Raw genomic sequence first — 6,822 nt, forward strand, 5'->3', positions numbered from 1 at the left:
ATCTATGGTGTATTCAATAAGATTGATGCTCCAACACATAAGATTCTCTCACACACACTCTTCTTCTCTCTAACTTTCTCTCTCTACAATATTTTAGAATACACACACTTAAGCTCCTCTAGCCGTGCACTCCTCACCCACCTAACATCTATATATATGACACATGGGCCGTGAATGGGTTCACGGCTGTGAACCAGCTCACGACCGTAAACACCCATTGGGCCGTAAACACAACTGCAAAAACATATTACATTACAGAAAAATACATTTTCCTAGAAAAGTGAAGTATAAACCAATATTTTAGACCCAACAAACAAGGATTTACTTTTTCATTTGATAATGAATGTGGTGGTATTAATGCTTTTTATAATGTTTTTTTTTTATTATTTTAAAGCATTACGTTGTGATGGTGTATATGAAACTGTGTCGATGGTAGATAACTTAGGAAATAATGTGTTGCATATTGATTCTTCCACTAGTTTGGATAAGGAATCCTTGTGGCATTATCGTCTTGGACATGTCAACAAGAAGCGCATAGGCCAACTCCAAAAGGCTGGAGTCTTGGAGTCATTTGACTTAAAGTCAGATGATAGTTGTGAATCTTGTTTACTTGTTAAAATGACTATGTCACCCTTCGCTGGTACTTGTGCTAGGAGTGAACGTTTGTTGGACCTCATACACATAGATGTGTGTGGACCCTTCAAAACCGCCACAAGGGATGCTAACCGCTTCTATGTGACTTTTACTAATGATTACAGTAGGTATGGCTATATCTACTTAATCAAGCATAAGTCAGAAACCTTTAAAAAATTCAAAGAGTTTAAACAAGAAAGGGAGAATCAGTTGGGCAGAAAGATTAAGATGCTCCGATCCGATCGGGGTCGTGAGTATCTTAGTATTGATTTCCTTTACTATCTTAAGGAATGTGGAATTGTTTCACAATTTACACCTCCTAGGACACCACAGCTGAATGGTGTGGCTGAGAGGCGCAATCGAACCTTGTTAGACATGGTTCGTTCCATGATGAGTCAAGCTTTGTTACCAATCTCATTCTGGGGGTATTCCTTAGAGATTTCCGCCCATATAATTAATCTAGTCCCTACCAAGAAGGTTTCCAAAACACCTCACGAGATATGGACTAGGAAAGTTCCCACTTTAGACCACATCCAGATTTGGGGTTGCGAGGCCTTCGTGAGGCGCGAGACTCACGAGAAGCTCGAACCTCGAAGTGAGCGGTGTATTTTCATCGGCTACCCACATAAATCTTTTGGTTATCTCTTCTACAGACCGAGTGACAATGTTGTCTTCATGGCGAGGAGAGGAATCTCTCGTGAGAGAGAATTCATAAGCCAAGGAAACAGTGGGAGGCAAATTGACCTTGAAGAACTTCAAGAGTCAAGGGGTGAAGGAACCTCAAACACTAGCAATCAACCTGAGGAGGAAACTCCTGTTGAGCCGATTGATGAGTCTGTACCTCTGAGCCGTTCCACAAGAGTTAGGAGCACACCTGATTTTTATTATGGTTTCCATATTACTACAGAAGGTGATACATTTAACAGTGATAGTACACTGATAAATTTGGATGAACATAATAACTTCAAGGAAGCCATGGCAGGCCCTGAGTCTGCCAAATGGAAAGAGACTATGGACAGCGAGATTCAGTCCATGTATGACAATCAAGTTTGGAACTTGGTTGACAATGTACCGGGTCGTAAGGCAGTCGGATGCAAATAAATCTTCAAGAAGAAGACCGACATGGATGGGAAGGTAGACACATATAAGGCGCGACTGGTTGCTAAGGGCTTTACTCAAACTCCGGGAGTTGACTATGATGACACCTTCTCACCAGTAGCGAAGATTAAGTCTATGAGGGTTATGCTAGCCATAGCTATTATGAAATATGGCAAATAGATGTCAGAACCGCTTTCCTTAATGGAAAGTTGGCTGAGGATGTTTACATGAGTCAGCCAGAGGGTTTTGTTGATGCAAAGTACCCTAATAGAGTGTGTAAGCGTGAGAAATCCATCTATGGATTAAAACAAGCATCTCGCGGATGGAATCTTTGTTTTGATGAGAAAGTCAAAGAGTTAGGCTTTTCGAGGAGCGAGGATGAGTCCTGTATATATGTTAAGGCTAGTAGGAGTATAGTTAGCTTTTTGGTATTCTATGTGGATGACATACTACTCATAGAAAATGACATCCCAACCTTGCAGGAGGTTAAGTCCGGGCTTGGGAAGTGTTTCGCTATGAAGGACCTTGGAGAAGCTGCCTATCCTAGGGATAAGGATATTGAGAGACAGGAGTAAAAGACTAATTGGACTTAGTCAAAGTACCTACTTGGATAAGGTGCTGAATAGGTTCAGCATGCAGGATTCCAAGAAAGGTGACTTACCGATGTAGAGTAATGCCAAACCGAGTAAGACTCAGAGCCTGAGTACAGATTCTAAGATAGCTGAGATGAGTCGAATACAATATGCTTCCACTGTAGGCTCGATCATGTATGCTATGACTTGTACTCGCCCTGATGTGGCCTTTGCTTTGAGCATGGTCAGCAGATATCAAGGGAATCCTGGCAAGGCTCACTGGACTGCACTAAAGAACATTCTCAAGTACCTGCGGAGGACTAAGGACTGGGTCCTTACCCTTGGTGGGAGTGATGACTTAAGAGTAGTGGGGTATAGTGATGCCAACTTTCAGACAGACAGGGATAATTTACGCTCTAAGTTGGGCTAGGTCTTTACCCTAAATGGAGGAGCAATTACTTGGAAAAGTTCCAAACAGGAGACAGTAGCTGATTCAACTTGTGAATCAGAGTACATAGCAGCAAGCGAGGCGGCGAAGGAGGCAATATGGCTGAAGAACTTCATTGGAGACCTTGGAGTTGCACCAGCTATAAAGGAGCCTATGGAGATTTTCTGTGATAACGAGAGTGCAGTTGCCTTAGCCAAGGAACCAAGGGATCACGACAGATCCAGGCACAGCGACAGAATATACCACTCTGTTAAACATCGAATAGAAGAAGGACTCCTCATGGCAGAGAGGGTATCATCGGATAAGAACCCAACAGATCCCCTCACGAAGGGACTGAGCAGGGTTAAGCATTTAAAGCATGTGAGGCGCATTAGGCTGAAGGATGATGTTAGTTTTAGTAATTAGATAGCTTTCGAAACTTGTAATAGCTGAAATGTAATTGACATTTGATGTTTAAATAAAAGGTGTTTTTATTTACTAGTATGGTACTGTCTTGTGTCAATCATTTACTATTGTTTCATTTTCCATGTTTTGACTTCCAGAATAATTATATTATTCAAACTATCCACATTCGATCATACTTTGGAAGTAGGTATTGAAATAAGACTGTCATGAAATGGGTTTGTAGATTTCTCTGAATTCTACTACACATAACAATTGTTGCTGCAACATTCATGATGTTGGATTAGATGTCTAAGCCCATAACTATTATTGGTATGTACGTGACCCGAGAGTAGCATGGTCCATTTGGGTTGCATATGAATTGAAGTTTATTTGTTCCTTTTAGTCCTTGGAGGATTAAAAGCGATATCTTGGGCCCATCGATGATTTTTTTTACTTATGTGTCGGGCCCGGTCAGAACTGAATTGATGTGTTCGATTAAGTTTTATGTCAAACAAATAGGAAATTGGGAAACAAAGTGCTGGACAATAAGTACGATGTTGTTCCATGTATTTGTCCAGATGATATCTTGAGAATAGAGGATTATATGATCACTTATCTAAAATGGTACAACTTAGTTCCACGAGTCTTTTAAGAGCTACGATTGCTGGTCGGATCCTGAAGTCGTACTTGCAACTATAGTTATTAGACTTATCCAAGTGGGAGACTATTGGATAAGGTGTCTAAGTCCATAACTATATTTGGTATGTACTTGACCCGATTTAGCATGGTCCATTTGGGTTGCATGGCATCGGAACAATTTGGATAGACTTTTGTGAGAAGAAGATATTTATGATTTATTAATATATTATAGGTTCTAATATATTAATATGAAATCATATTATTTAATTAGTATTGATCAAGAGTTAGTTTGGAATTAATTTAGTGATCAAAAGAGACTAATTTAGTAAATGGGGATTGATTTGGTAATTGATTCATTCTTATATAGTGGGATTATGATCCATAGTTCTTCATGTTGGCCTAAACCCATGTAGTGACCCATGGATACTCCATGGAGGTTAAAGCCCATGGATCATGAGGAATGTGGAAAGTCATGAGTTACATGGTGTAACCCTAATGTGAGACTATATAAAGAAGCCTCATAATAGCAAAATCGGCACTTAAGATACACAAGTGAGGGCTAGCTGATTTTGGTGCAATATAATCTTCTCTCAAGTTATTCCAATTGTTAGTAGTGTTGTGTGAAGCATTTGAGGCATCACAATTGGGATGCTAGGCTCACAAAGTCTTAAGGAATCAACGCTACAAGAAAGGTATGTCATTCTACTAGAATTTTCTATTACATATACCCCATGATATGCTAGTTAGGATGAAACCTTGGTAAAATGAAAGTTTGCATGTATAATAGAGAAAACATAGATCCAAGGTTTCTAGAGTTGCATACGCACCATAGGATTGTTAGAATGCTTAAAACCAACAACGTTCAAGTAGCATAATAGGATGATGCTGCTAAGCATCTACAGTTTGGGAAAGGGTTTTGGTTTATATGACCATAGGCAATCGGGTTATGAAGCTCACATCCATTGTAATAATTTCAAAGAAATCATTCAATTTAACACCAAATTTATTAATCTTCAGTGTAAAAAACATGAAAGAGACTAGTTTTTAAGCGGAAGGATATCCTAATTTGTTAATCATCACTTTGATATAGTTGATGATAGGCCAATTACTCTGTGTGAAACAACTACTACAGGGGGTCACATAAACAATAAACCTGATAAAGAGACAAAAGATGAAAGAGATGTTGGATAAGGTGTCTAAGTCCATAACTATATTTAGTATGTACTTGACCCGATTTGGCATGGTCCATTTGGGTTGCATCTTCATCTCAACTGTTGGAAAGACAAAATGAGAATAAGGACACTTGTGGTTTGTTAATATATTATAAGTTATAATATATTAATATGAAATCATATTATTTAATTAGTATTTATCAAGAATGAATTTGGAATTAATTATGTGATCAAAAAGAGACAAATTAAATATATGGGGATTGATTTGTAAATCATTCATTCTTATATAGTGGGCTTATGGTCCATGATTCACTAGATTGGGCTAGGACCCATTGGGTACTCCATGGATGATCCATGGAGGTTAAAATCCATGGATCATGGGGGAAATGAAAAGCCATGCACATTAGGGTTTACATGGTATAACCCTACATGTGGCACACTATATAAGAAACCTCATAAGGAGAAAAATCGGCCACTAAGACAAGAATAAGAGGGCTAGCCGATTTTGAGTGAAAGTGTTCTTCTCTCAAGTTATTCCAAGAGTTTTGGTGTTGTGTGAAACATGTGAGGCATCACATTTGAGGTGCTAGGCTCACAAGGTCTTAAGGAATCCAAGAAACTACAAAGGTATGTCATTCTACTAGTTTTTATATTACAAGTACCCCATGCCATGTTAGTTAGGATATAAACCTTGGAAAATTCTTATTTGCATGAATATTAGACAAAACATAGATCCAAGGTTTATAGGGTTGCATGTACACCATAGGAGTGTTAGAATGCTCGAAACCCATCAAGAGAATTCGAAGTTACCTCTGATGATACCAAAAGCATCCCAAGCCTTTAGCACATAGGCTTTGATGGTAGGACCGTCGGCGCTGACGTCGAGCTCCATCGCCACTGCTTGGACATCGTTGTCCCTGCCTTGACTCCGATGAGTACCAGTGATATTCAAATTGCTAATTACATCGCACAGAGCCTTAAGCCGGTCTGTTCGGCGGGCGGCGGCATTAATCCTGCAACCGGCTTTAGCTAAGTCGATACAGCCTATGCCGGAGAATGCACCGGTTACCATGACGATCGTCCCTCTGAGGTCTCCCCATGGTTCCAGCTCACAGCTAGTTGCCTGCTGAGTAGAAACCCTAATCGATGATCGAGACTGATTTTTAGAAATTAAGTGAAATGAAAATTAACTCCTACTAAACTGTTCAATTTTTTATACTAATTTATAAAAGTTCAATTAAAAGTGGGGTTAGAAGGATCGTTGATCTGACGGAGGCGAAGGCGGCAATGACGACGCCATTTGACATAACCATTTGATGGAGGTTGAGGCGGCAACTACGAGTACTCCATCTATCCACCACCGAACAGTTTAGGTCATCGACGATCTTCTTTTTCTTCAATTCATCAATGACGATCTGAAGAGTAGGGAGTGTGGATGGCGGAAGATTAGGTGATTTCATCTCTAAATCCGGGATGAAGATGAACATGAGGGAGAGAGAAAGATGATGAGAAAGAGAGAGAGAGAGACTGAGTGTTGTATTTTCAAAATTAATTTTGATTAATTATTAGGTATTTTAATTTTTATTCCTTAACTACCCTTGTAATTTATTGTAAAAAATCAATGTTACCATTGAAATTGTTAATAATTACAAATATGTCATGTTTGATCTAGGCCGTTCAAAGTTTTGATCTAACATTCCACTTTTAGTTCTCGGGTTCTTGGGAAACTATAGGTTCTCAAATGATCCTTCCCCCACCTCTCTCTCTCTCTCTCTCTCTCTTTCTCTCTCTTTCTCTCTCTCTCTCTCTACATATATATATATATATATATATATATATATATATATATATATATATATATATATATATATATATA

General features: G+C 39.0%; 1 pseudogene; it reads right to left on the bottom strand.

The window, feature by feature from the left end:
• Window positions 1-6,406, bottom strand: part of LOC145165029 (uncharacterized) — a 38,821-nt pseudogene extending 32,415 nt beyond the window's left edge.
• Window positions 6,407-6,822: the final 416 nt, after the last annotated feature.

This window comes from Lactuca virosa, chromosome 3 (genome assembly GCF_052849685.1).
Source record: "Lactuca virosa cultivar CGN04683 chromosome 3, Lactuca_virosa_CGN04683_v6, whole genome shotgun sequence".
NCBI classification, from domain to species: domain Eukaryota; kingdom Viridiplantae; phylum Streptophyta; class Magnoliopsida; order Asterales; family Asteraceae; genus Lactuca; species Lactuca virosa.